This window comes from Eumetopias jubatus, unplaced genomic scaffold, assembly GCF_037043125.1.
Source record: "Eumetopias jubatus isolate StellerSeaLion01/CBP00866 unplaced genomic scaffold, mEumJub1_p1.0 scaffold_17, whole genome shotgun sequence".
Lineage (NCBI taxonomy): Eukaryota > Metazoa > Chordata > Mammalia > Carnivora > Otariidae > Eumetopias > Eumetopias jubatus.
In genome coordinates, this window is record NW_028274823.1 from 80,166,664 (window position 1) to 80,180,369 (window position 13,706).

Sequence of the window (13,706 nt, forward strand, 5' to 3'; positions counted from 1 at the left end):
TAAATCAAACTTTTAAAAAATTTTAATTCATGAAATACATTGCAGTATGGATGTACGTTTGAATATGCATAGAAAACACATCTGGAAGGATACCTATTGTTCACGAGTTACCACGGGGGTATGGAGTTGGGTTAGGGTGAGGAGTGCCTTACTTTTAAATTCATATGCTTCTGTCTGTTTAAAATTTTACAATGAGAATTCATCACTTTTGTAATAAAATCAGAACAGAAATTTAAAATAAAAATAGTAACAATAAGTAAAAAGTAAACATCCATAGTAGTCTTTAGGCAGTGGCAGTGCAGAGAATCAAACCACAAGGCACACTTTTCCACTAATACTGTGGTGGTAAATATAACTGTAGATGATAATCAGAGAAACAACTTTAAAGAAGCCACTTTCATCAGCATCTCAACTTAAAAAGCCCCCCAGGGATAAGAGTCCTTAAGCAATAGACCCTTCAAGGTGGATATCCAAGCCAAAAGCAGGGCTTAAGTATTCCTGAAAGATCTACAGGAAAACATGTAAATCTGAAACCTTCAGGTAAAAGAAAAAGCTATCCAGAAGTAAGTTTGGAATACTAAAGGAGTTAACGAAAGGCCAGAAATTGGAGGTACAAGAACCACCCAGTCCAGACTCAAAACCAAATCACTGAAACCTTGGTAATCTATGGATGTAGAATGGGGACATCTATTTTACCCATTTTTTTAAATCATTTTTCCCAATTTCTCAATCTGCTTTCTGTCTCAATAATTTAAACCCCAAAACTCTGCAGTTTTAGTTGGAATAAAATTAATTCCATTTAGGTTAGGTTTATTCTTCTAGTTAAAAGACCAGAGAAACTTGAGACTAACGATTTTCCATTGTTCATTTTTTTCTCACAACTGTTTCTAGTTATGCAGTGAACATTTTGGGGAGATAACACTTCTGATTTCTCATGGGTCCCTAAAGTTCTATATTTAAAGAAATCCTTTCCCCCCTATTTTAGTTTTTTTCTCCTTTTATTGAAGTCATCATAGATGGCAGACTTTTTATTATTATGAACTTTTTCTTTCAACAAAAAGGATTCTTTAAGTGACTGTTAGGCTAATGATTAAATATCCTCATCAGAGTCAGAACTGGATAGGATCCATCTTTTGCAAGCTGCATAGTTAAGAGCTTAACTAATATAATTTTGCACTCCTGAAAGAGCGTTCTTGACCTAGGGGTCAAAGGCTTATGCAGGATTATGCTTCCTGCATAAGTGAGCAATATGGGAAATATGACAAAATTTAATCAGAAAGTTATTATTATTTAAAGATTTTATTTATTTGAGAGAAAGTGAGGAAGGGGGGAGGGGCGGAGGGAGAGGGACAAGCATCAAGAGTCAAAACACTTAACTGAATGAACCACCCAAGTGCCCCTAATCAGAAAATTATAAATAGCAGAGATAAGGGGGATATAGTCATAATGGCCATACCATTTTTGAAAGGTGCATCTGGAATGTTTTTGTTTTCAAATGGATACACTATTTTAATTAAAAAAAAAAGCCAAAAGATTCGTCACATTTAGCATGATGCCTGGTATACAGTAAACATTCAATAAAAATTGGTTCTATAATTTACAATAGGGGGCACGTGGGTGGCTCAGTTGGTTGAGTGTCTGCCTTCGGCTCAGGTCATGATCCCAGGGTCCTGGGATCGAGCCCCACGTCGGGCTCCCTGCTCTGCGGGAAGCCTGCTTCTCCCTCTCCCACTCGCCCTGCTTGTGTTCCCTCTCTCGCTGTATCTCTCTGTCAAATAAATAAATAAAATCTTGAAAAAAAATGGATTAAAACAATAAAAATATATGAGCCCAAAATGGTAAGAAAAGCTTAAAAGCAATTTCCTAGAGTATATATTTAAATAGAAAGTCGAAGCTCACAGAGAGCAGCAAGGAGCTCTGCATTTTCTGGATCTATCCTCTGGGCCCGCTCATAGTACTGAGCAGCTTGCCTCTCTTCTCCCTCCAGCTTGTAAACAAGCCCCAGGGCACATAACTGCACATCTGAAGCATCATGACCAAGTCTCTTCAGAGCCAGTTTCTTCAGAACACTTGTCAGTTTGGGACGGAGGGATGATTGGTCACTGATCTTTAAGGCCTCTAAATAATGGTGGATGGCAGTACTTTCTGACTTACAGTGAAATTCCTGAAAGCGGCCGTAGTAGTAGTGGATCTGATGTTTGTGATCATCAGTTATGTTCTCCAGATGAAGCACTTTCTGGAAAACTTCTTCAGCTTTATTACACTGGCCTGCCTCGACATACATGCTCGCCAGGGCTGTGTAGACAAAGGGGAACTTGAAGTCTCATTGCACAGCTACTTTGAAATGAAAGATAGCCATTGTAATAAGCCTGTCCATCCTCAGTTTATCCTCCCCTGTAGGTCTGTTGCCTGTGGCCTCCTTGATGTCGATCATTTGCGCCCGATAGCAAAGTCCCATCTGGTGATGCAGGAACGAAGACATTGGTGTCACCTTCAAGGCCTTTTTCAAAACTTCAAGAGCTTTGTCCCAGGAATTTTTTCTCCTGTAGAATTTGGCTGCGTAACGAAGGACATGAGGTTGGGAGGATATTTGGTCCAGGATTTCTTCAATATACCTTTCCCCTTCATCTTCTGCTTGTACATCTTGAAGCTTCAGTGCCAGTAAAACCTTAATGTAGGTGTTACCTGGGTTCAGGGAGACAGCCTTCCTCAGCGGGCCCAGAGAAAAGCTCTTTATACACCCGTGTCTGTCAGTGTCGTCCAGCCGGTACACTGTGATGGCATAACCGATGTTAAATTCTGGATTGTCAGGTTCCACTTCCAGAGCCTTCTCAAAAGCCACTTTTGCCCTGTGGTAATACTTTCCTCCAAATTTCAAGAGTGCCCACCCTTTCTCACAGTCAATCTCAGGCCTGTCCGACCTGTAGTCAGAAGGACTGGACAGTTTCTTACAGGTGGTCCCTATCTTGTCTAAATGCTTCTGAGCTTCCTTAAGCTGGTCCATGTGATAATACACCCAGGCATAGTTTCCCCAAGTGACCAGATGTCGCACTTCTTTGTCTGAGTGCTCTTGCTGGATTATGTGTTCTGCTTGTTCCAAGCATTCTAGGGCATCTTCATTTTGGCCTTTTAGATGTTTCACATAGGCCAATAGGTTATAAAGAGTAAGTCTGGATTCTGTGGTGACAGATTCAAGCTGCTGCCCAATTGTATCTTCCACATCAAACAGAATGTCTTCCTTAAGTAAATTCCATGTAAAGTGACATTCTAACTCCAACAGAATGGCCTTCAAGGGGTCCTTAGGAATTTCACTGTCAAAGATAAAATCCTTTTTATATTTTTGAAGAAATAAGTCCATTTTTAAACCTTAAACATTGTTCTCTGCTTAGCAACCAAATTGATCTTCTGTTGGAATTTCCAGTTGAAGCACTAGGCCCCTATAACTTTATATTAGTTTCCTCTGTGTACAGCTATATCCTAGAAATATTTCATTAAATTCTCATTATTTATTGCAAAACCAGTTCCACAAAGATGGCTGGGTATCGATTTCCTTTTGGCAGTCACTAACTGTGCCAAGTACCACTTATTTTTACAGAGAGAAATTTAAATGTTTTGTTTACTAGCCTTGAAAATTGAGTATCATAGATCTGTAAACAGTCAATAACAAACATCAAAATTCCACTTCTGTGTTATCAATAGGAAAGGAAAGAAGAATAGTCAGAAATAAGAAAAAGAAGTACACTGAAGGAGACACGGAAGCCATACCAATACATCATTTTTGCTGAGGGAGGAAGGAAACCCCACAGAGAGAAAAGGCCCAGAAATAGACAGGAACAGGTCTGTCAAGAGATGGGGAAAGCATTTTCGGTAGATAAAAAGGAGAGTAACAGATTTCAGAGAAGATAGGGAAAAGGCAAAAGGAGGCTAAGTAATAAGCTCAGTACGTTTTTTTTTTTTTTAAGATTTTATTCATTTGAGAGAGACAGAGAGGGCACACAAGCAGGGGGAGAGGCAGAGGGAGAGGGAGAAGCAGACTCCCCGCTGAGCAGGCAGCCCACCCCGCGGGGCTCCACCCCAGGACCCAGAGATCGTGACCCAAGCCGAAGGCAGACGCTTAACCATCTGAGCCACTGAGGTGCCCCAAGCTCAGTAGGTTTTGCTATAAAGCACTACCTCCTTTTGTCCTCTGGGGTTGTGGGCAAAAGTAGAGGCTAAGGGCTATTATGAACTTATCAGTGCCCTTAATATTTACTTCACAAATATTTGCCCAGCTCCCTTTGTGCGAGACCCAGTATAATTTCTGCAGAGCCCACTGGAAACAGGATCTCTGAAACTAGGAAGGTGAAGGGGAAAGGAAGGGAAAGGAAATATTTATTCATTATGAACAGCCTTCTATGTGCAAGATCTTATAAATAACCCTGGGGATGGAACCCTGAACGAGACACAGCCCTGCTTGTACAGAGCTTATAAGTAAATAGTCAATAACAACTCAGCATTCCAGCCAAGGTTCACGGAAGTGACCCGGACAGTGTACACAGTCCAATGCTGTGGACATCTCTGGCTTCGATTTGGTGAGGATCCCTTCTCTTGGATTTCATTTCTGGAACATCCTCTCCTCTACTATCGGTCCATGTGATTGGAGATGGGCGGTGCACCATTCACTCCGGTCTGGGAAAACACACGATATTCCAGCCATTCCCTGGTCCCAGTGATTTACTCAGAGATAGTCCAATTAAAATATCATTTTGCTGAAATGAGGCTTCGCTAGAAGTATGTCTCTTCCTTCTAAAAATTTTAAACTGGTAGAATATAGGTTTGGGTTTCCTGGTGGCCATCTTTCCAGACTTGAGTATGGCCTGCCTGAGAAGGAATCTAACAGAGCGGAAAACAGAGCTTCGACAGGAGGAAGGACAGAATGCCCAAGAGAGTGACTTAACAGCCTTGCCTGGATCACCCTGTCTACCCCTGAACTTCTCTTAAAGAAAGAAAGAACTCTTTCTTTGTTTAAGCTAGTTTGAATTAGGTTTCTACTATCTGCAATGGACAAAGTCTGGATTAATATTCCTAGTTTTATTTGTTTGTTTTGTTGATGGTGGTGGTGAGGCAGTCAGGAAGGACTTTCTAAATCTGCCACTGGCCGTAATTAAGAAATATACAGAAAAAAATTCCTTAAGGCTTCTCTCGAACAGAGAAGTGCCCTGCTTATGGGATGAACCGGGTACACTGTGTGTGAGAACATGCATGTATATTCCCCTTTCTACTGTACACAGGACCCCCACCCCCACATGTATTTGTATAAATGTTTATGGGCAGAAACATCAAAACATTTATCGACCACCTCGTCATCCGTGCCAGTTCTAGTTGTAGTGGATACAGTAGTGAGCAAGTAAGTTCGAAAAAGGCCCTTTCTTCATGGTAATTTCACTCTGGAAGAGGAAGGAGCCAAAGGAGTTGAAAGAAAAGAAATATGGAAACAAATCAATATGGAAACACAAATGGACAGCATGATTCCGGATAGTGAGGAGTGTTAAAAAGAAAAAAAAATCAGATTAATGGTATTAAGTGGTGGTGGTATGTGTGTGTGTGTGTGGGGGGGTACTTTAGTTAAGATTGTGAAGGAACAGCCCATGTAGAAAGGAGCAATTGAAACAGTAAGATCTCAGCAATGGAACAGAAGCAGCCCTCAAAGATCTGAGGGCAGAATGGTCTAAGCAACCGCTTCTCAACGAGGGTGCTTTTGCCGTCCCTCCCCCGAAACGTCTGGTAATGTCTGGAGACAACTGTAGTCATCGCACTGGAGGAATGCTACTGGCATCTACTGATCAAGGCCACGGATGCGGCTAAATATCTGACAGCGCACAGGGAGGCCCCACGCACCATGAGTTATCGAGCCCAAAATGTCAGTCATACTGAGGTTGAGAAACCCTGGTTTGGGCTGAGGAACCAGCAGGTGCAAAGGCCCTGAGGTGGGAACAGACTCGAAGTGTTCAGGGACCAGAAGGAAGGAAAGTAGGAAAGTGTATGTGATGCATAGTGAAGGGGAAGAGTGGGAGATGAGGCATGGTTGTAGCAGGGACAGAGGTGCAGGGCTTGCAGCCCATGACAAGGAGTATTAATTTTACTCTGGTTGTAATGGGAAACGACTACAGGGAGATTTTTAAGTAGGGAAATGAGAATGTTTGATACAGGCTTAAAAAAAAAATCCCTCTGGCTGCTCTGTGGAGAATAGACAATGGGGGTGGGAGCAAGAAAGGAAGTTGGGAATCTGATAGGGAAGTATTTATTCAACAAATAATTATCCAGAGAATTTATTCAGGGCACTGTTCAAAGTGTTGAGATACAGCAGTAAACAAAACAGGGGAAAAAAAAAAAAGCCCTGACTTCATGTATCTTACATTCTAATGAGGGGTCGGGGTGGGGAGGGTGTGCCATAAGAATATCCCAAAATAATTGAAAATATAGAGTATGTGAGATGGGTAAGAAGTAATAAGGAGAACAATAAAGCAGAAAAGGAGAAATGGGAGGCTGGCAGGGGGTCAAATAGGTGGTTAAAATTTAAATAGCATGGCTGAAGCAAATCTCCCTGAAAAAGACACGAAAGCAGCTGCTGAGGGGATCCAAGGGGAGTGGGAGCTAGCCAGTGCTGGGGTTGCAGTGGAGGTTTAGTGGGGTCTCGGTGGTTATGTCCGGGACAGAGCTGGCAGCTCTTTCCGATGGGTTGGGTGTGGGGTGGGCCAGAAGGAGAAGAGGGAACCCCGGGTAACGCTTACACTTTGACTTCAGGAACTGAGCGGGTAAGTCGAGAGGACTATTTGCAAATGTTAATTTTGAGATGTCGGATGAGACATGCAAGTCAAGAGGTCGTGTATGAAGTTGGATATTAATGAAGAAAATACTGGGGATGAAGAGAGTGAAGTTAGAACTAGGGATATAAAACGGGGAGTCACTGGCATGCACATCAACTTTAAAACCGTGAGTTCTAGAATGAAATTACCCAAGGAGTGAGCACAGGCAGAGAAGGTCAAAACGAAGCTGTACTACACTCCAGGTCAAGCAGAGTAGGAGCAGGAAAGGAGGCCAAGCACGAGCAATGAGTGAGGGAGCTGGAAAGCACTGGTGTCATGAGAAGAACCGGTATTGTTAAAACGTCCATACTACCCAAAGCAATCTAGAGATTTAATGCAGTTGCTACCCAAATACCAACAGTTTTCACAGAACTAGAGCAAATAATAAAATTTTTATGGAACTGCCAAAGACCCTGATCAGCCAAAGCAATAATTAAGGAAGAAGAACAAAGCTGGAGATACCACAAACCCAGATCTCAAGATTTACTACAAAGCTGTCGTCATCAAAACAGTCTGGCACTGGCACAAAAACAGAGATCAATGGAACAGGAAAGAGAGCTCAGAAATAAACGCACGCTTACATGGTCAATTACTCTTCAACAAAAGAGGTAAGAACATACAAAGGGAAAAAGTCTTTTCAACAAATGGTGCTGGGAAAACTGGACAGCTACTTGGAAAAGAATGAAGCTGGACCACTTTCTTATACTATACACAAAAACTCTTAGGGGCGCCTGGGTGGCTCAGTGGGTTGAATGACCGACTCTTCGTTTCGGCTCAGGTCACGATCTCAGGGTCGTGGGATCCAGCCCCGCATCCAGCTCTGCACTTAGCACAGAGTCTGTTCGAGATTCTGTCTCCCTCTGCACCTCCCCTCACTCACGCATTCACGCGCTCTCTCTCTCTAAATAAATAAATAAAATCTTCTAAAAAATTAAAAAAATAAACTCAAAATGGATTAAAAACCTAAATGTAAGACCTGAAACCATAAAACTCCTAGAAGAAAATATAGGCAGTAATTTCTTTGACATTGGCCATAGAAACATTTTTCTAGACATGTCTCCTCAGGCGAGGGAAAAAAAGCAAAATTAAACTATTGGGACTACACCAAAATAAAAAATTTTGCACAGCAGAGGAAACCATCAACAAAATGACAAGGCAATCTACTGAATGGGAAGAGATATTTGCAAATGATAGGGGTTAATATCCAAAATATATAAAGAACTTATAGAACTCAATACCAAAAAACCCAAATAATCTGATTAAAAATGGGCAGAGAACTTGAAAAGACATTTTTCCAAAGAGGACATACAAATGGTCAAGAGACACGTGAAAAGATGCTCAACACCACTAATCAGGGAAATGAGAACAGCAGAGTTTCCTGAAAAAACTTAAAATAGAATTACTATATGATCCACTACTGGGTATTTACCTAGAGAATATAAGAACACTAATTTTATTTATTTATTTATTTTTAAAGATTTTATTTATTTATTTGCCGGAGAGAGAGAAAGCATAAGCAGGGGGAGTGGCAGGCAGAGGAAGGAGAAGCAGGATCCCCACCGAGCAGAGAGCCTGACATGGGGCTCGATCCCAGGATCTGGGATCATGACCTGAGCCGAAAGCAGACACTTAACCAGCTGAGCCACGCAGGCGCCCCAGAACACTAATTTAAAGGGATACGTGCACCCCTATGTTTGTCACAGCAGCATTTACAACAGCCAAATTATGGAAGCAGCCCAGGAGTCCATTGATAGATGAATGGATCAGGAAGATGGCGAGATACACAATGGAGTATTACTCAGCCATAGAAAAGAATGCAGTCTTGCCATTTACAACTACATGGATGGAGCTAGAGAGTATAATGCCAAATGAAATAAATTAGTGAAAGACAAATACCATATGATTTCACTCATATGTGGAATTTAAGAAACAAAACAAATGAAAGGAAAAGAGACCAACAAAAGACCAGACTCTTAAAACACAGAGGAGAAACTGGTGGTTGCCAGAGGGGAAGTGGATGAGGGGATGGGTGAAGTGGATTAAAAAAAAAAAAAAAAAGGAAAAAAAGAAAAAATATCCATGATGTCCATGATGTCATGAAAGCCTAAGGAAGAAATATTTATTTCAGGAAGGACAGATGGCTATCAATATGTAAATGAGTCTAAGAGGTTGAAGAGATTACCGTTGGTGCTGTAGCAGAGCTGTGGGGGACCTTGATGAGCATTTTACTAGAAAGGCAGGGCTGAAAACATTACTGGTTGGTGGGACAATGGGAGGTGAAAAAGTGGATATGGGGAATATAGGCCACTCTTTTCAAGGAATTTTACTATTAAGGGAATAGACAGAGCTCCATCTGGAAGGAGGCTGAGAGAACTGTCAAAAAAAGTTTTAATCATGAAATTGTTAATGATTTCATGATATGTCAGTGGGAATGATTCAGTATCAGGGGAAAGAATGATGCCTGCAGCAGAGAGGTGAGGATAATTGCAAGGAAGATGGAACATGAAGCAGAAGTGAAGCTCTACATTGTTAATACTCAAATATTTTAACTCCAGCCTCAAACTCGGAACCATGGTTGCCATGCCCTTCATCATCTGTCCCATGTCTACGTCTCTAGCCTCATTTTGTACAATCTCCTCTTATTCATTGTGCTCCAGTCATACTGGCCTTAAAAAAAAGTTTCTTTCCTCCGCCAAGTCTATCTACCTCAGGGCATTTGCACCTGCTTTTTACACCCTTACTCTGAACTCTTCCTAAGAGAATTCTAAGGATTACTTAGTCTCATAATTCTGATCTTGGCTCAAATGTCAGCTCTTCAAAGAGGGGTACCCCTGACCACTCTAGCTAATGCTGCACCCTCACCTTGCCAGTCCTCCTAAAGTCTGGTATATCTCATTTTCCTGTCCTGCATCACACTCATATCAATATTTGCTGGGAGCTGGGAAGGAGAAGAGTACTTTGAATCACATATGAGATTGAGGTTTTAATCTAATCTACTACTCCATGAATTGTTTTCCAACTTTTATAAAAACTAAATTTCATCCTTAATGACAATATTGTCTTTAGCACACATTTAAGATAATTTGTAGATTATTAATTTCAGTTTTATAATTTTCATATTTATTCTCACTCTCTCTGTGTGTATCACCTTTTAGTGATTGTAGGTTCTAAACCAGAGCTTGCCAACAGAACTTCCTGCCATGACGGAAATGTTCTTATGTGTGCTGTGCAATATGATGGACACTAGCCACAAGTGACCACTGATCCCTTGAAATCTGACTAGGATGGCTGAAGAACTGAATTTTAAATTTTATTTACTTTTAATTAATTTGAATAACCACATATGACTCGTGGCTCCTGTATGAGACAGGACACAGGAGATACTGGGCCTGGCCAGCTTCCTAGAACAAAAGGCCTCCAGAACAACAGGTTAGAGCTCTCCTTTTAACTTAAAATTGTTTGATATTTTATTCAAGGTGAAGAGCTAAATTAAATGGCAAATCAAGATAGATTTGAAAAAACAACTTTATACATATGACCTGGGCTCACTGCTGATTTGGCTCAATAATGTAAATGCTGCACCATTTATAATATATGATCCAGAATCAATCAGATGAGCATTCAAAAAACAAAACAAAACAATCCCCCCACCATAAAAAAACAGAAGCTGCCATTCATCACTAGTTTACTGCATGCCAGGCAGTGTGCCAAGCACTTCCAAATTACATTTAATTTTTATAACATTTTATTATTTTCACAGTTGTATGGATGAGGACTGGGGGACAGAATTTAAATTACATGTCCGAGGTTACTCAGCTATGAAGTGGCCGAGCTCAGGTTCAAACCTGGTTCTGCCTGATTCAGAGTGCATAAAGCTAGTGTCTTTCAACCATAATGCTATTCTACCTCTTTAACATAAAAATTGGAAGTTGTTTTTTAGAATAGTTTACTTTAAAGTATAGGATATATGTAATGTATTTAAAATTCATTTTGCCTGGGGAGGACCTAAAAAGAAAATGTGAAGGGATTTTAGAGCAGCTTAAAGAACAGCTAAGAGGTCTGTTTGGCTGCCCATGGGGAAGGACAAGCCAGGTATTTAAAGGTCTCAGGTTAAAGTGATGGTTTCAAATATGAGCCCTCAATCAAAAGTCCCAACATTCTACATTATTGCGGTCATTTTAGATGGAGCCGCCTCTCACCAGGACTTGCGGTGCAGAGTGCTTGAGATAAGAAGTGGCAGAGGGATTTCTTTAAGGATGATTAGTGGCTCTCTCAAACAACGAAAGAGCTAGGTAAATATATATTAAAAGTGATCCAGGGGCACCTGGGTGGCTCAATTGGTTAAGCATCTGCCTTCAGCTCAGGTCATGATCGCAGGGTCCTGGGACTGAGCCCCGCATCGGGCTTCCTGCTCAGCGGAGACTCTGCTTCTCCCTCTCCCTCTGCCGCTCCCCCTGCTTGTACTCTCTCTCTCTCTCTCTGTCAAATAAATAAATACAATCTTTAAAAAATGATCTGAAGGAAGGGCATTGATCTTAGTTATCAAAGATACAATTATCATCAAAAGAAATGAATTAAAATACTTTATTCCTACAATCCAATAAAGACTTCCTCATATACCCTGATGACCTTCCAGCATACTTCTTCAACTTCTGATCTCTCCCCTGAACTCCAGACTTCAGGAGTTTTTAGTTCACATCTTCAATTAGAAGTTCAGTTGGCCTCTGAAATAAACATATCCAATACAGAAACCTGGACTCCTTGATCCTGTTCCTCCTCTCTTCCCCATCTTGTTTGACAAATAACCTAGGAGTAATCTTTGATCCCTCCATTCCTCTTGTCTTAATCCCTCATCCAATCCAGTACAAGGTTTTGTTAATTCTACCACATCTCAAATCCATCCACTTTTCTGCATTTCCACTGCTGTTTTCCTAGTCTGAACCACAATCACCTTTCCTTGGGGCTGGGGCAAATCTCCCTGTTTCCTGTCTTTATTCCCCATACAGTCCTGGTAAACTTTTGAAACTATAAACCAGATCATATCAGTCTTCTGCTTACAATCTCCCAATGGCTACCCAACACCCGTAGATACTAATCCAGCCCTTGCCATTTCCCACAGGTCCCAAAGGAGCCTGGCCTTGCCTACCCGTCCGACCTTTTTCCTCCTACTCTCCTCATTCACTGTGTTTGAGACATACTGGACTTTTCTTCCTATCTCAAACATGTCAAGTTTAAGGACTTTTATACCTGTTGTTTTTACTCTACTTGGGATGCTCTGCTTCTAAATTTTTGCGTGACTAGCTCATCCTGTTACTCAGCTCATATATATCCTACCCAAGAGGCTGCTGGGGCAGAACTATCGAAAACGGCCCCCTCCATTCTAGGTCACTCTCTTAGCCCATTACACTATTTTATTTTCCTTGTAGCTCTTATCACTTTCTGAATTATGCTGATTATTTACTCACTTACCTATTTATTTCTCCCATTTAAATATAAACCCCATGAGTATAGAGACCTTATTGTGATTTTATTTTTTTCACCTCTGTGTCTGCAGCATCTACTATGCTAGGCAGATAATGGAAGCTCAATAAATATTTGTTGAATGAATGAAACTGTAGATAATATCCTGGCAGCTCCTGGCACATCCAGCCCCGAAGTTAGGCTTAACATAAAAAGCACCTGGACTCCAGATGACGAACTCCCGCTAGTTCTTCCCTTCCTGCTAATGGCTCCAAACTTTTTCCCACTGCGGTCTTCCCTATCCCACTTGGCTTTATATCTTGGCCAGCTCTCTGTCTGGCCCTGTGTTTGATTCTGAAGATAGGGTTTGGACTGTCTTCTGTGGTCCTGACTGGGAAACCTGGTATGATTGTCCCTTGGTGAAGGTTAGTGGTTTCTTTCTCCGGTGCAAGTGCACCAGAATCATGGCAAGACAACCCCTTAACAGCCTGCCCAGGCCCCTGCCCATCCACACAGTACGGTGGCACTCTGCTTCTGTTTTGAAGGTCCACCCCAGCCCAAGGAGGTTGAGGAGGGCTGTCCCAGGGAATATGAATGTGGCCGTGAACTATCCAAGGGTCACTCAGTCAGCCACTGAAGTGCTTTGCCCAGACCTTGGAATTTGTATACAACTGGATGCCATGATAAGTTTTACTTTTTAAACTTTGTCCAGTTAATTTTCAAACTTTGTCTCTGGGAAGCTGGCAGAGAGAGGCTCTTGTGTCTGAAAGAGGCAACATTTATCTTTAGGCAACTTTGATTTTTGGCCAGGAAGGAGCAGCCTTTCATTATTCTTGGGGGACAGTCCCCAGTGGGGTTCACTGGCTTCCAGGCCATCCCACATACACATACAGGGCACCCCTTTTTCCTCCTTTCTTCAGGCACCTTCCTGAAACCTCCCTCCCTTCCTATGGATGTGAGAGGTGGGGCACTTACTAAATTTCATTTTTTTTACTTCATATAATAATCATCAGCATTTGCAAATATTAACATGCTAAGCAGTTGATTAACTCTTTCCACAGTCCTAAGATTTGGATGCCATTCATTTTTACGGATAAGAAACAGACTCACAGAGTTTAAGAAATGTTGCTTTGGGTCATCCAACTAGTAGGTGTTTGGAGTCAGGACTTGGAACAAGAATTTAGCCTCTAATCCCTCAACTCATTAATGCAGACGGTTCACTAATCAGGTGCAGGGCAGGGTGCTAGCGCAGCGCACACAAACCGGGTGAGAAAAACAGCCCTGCGCCTTAACTTGGTAAAGGAGACAGCTACAGACATCCGCACAAAATCGCGGACTGGGCGGATCACCAAGAATCTGTAGCTCCCAGGAGGGGACGAGCTGAGACCCCGAAGTTAGAAA

At 41.7% G+C, this 13,706-nt stretch overlaps 1 protein-coding gene and 1 pseudogene across 1 annotated transcript in view; both read right to left on the reverse strand.

Annotated features, from left to right (window-relative positions):
- Positions 1 to 3,358, reverse strand: LOC114210297 (interferon-induced protein with tetratricopeptide repeats 5 pseudogene; annotated as a pseudogene).
- The window catches only part of LOC114210299 (antiviral innate immune response effector IFIT1-like), a 25,472-nt gene continuing 15,016 nt past the window's right edge, over positions 3,251 to 13,706 (reverse strand). The window contains exon 3 of the mRNA XM_088020008.1: positions 3,251 to 3,311. The gene's annotated coding sequence lies outside the window, so the exon portion shown is untranslated. The remainder of the gene's footprint in view (positions 3,312 to 13,706) is intronic.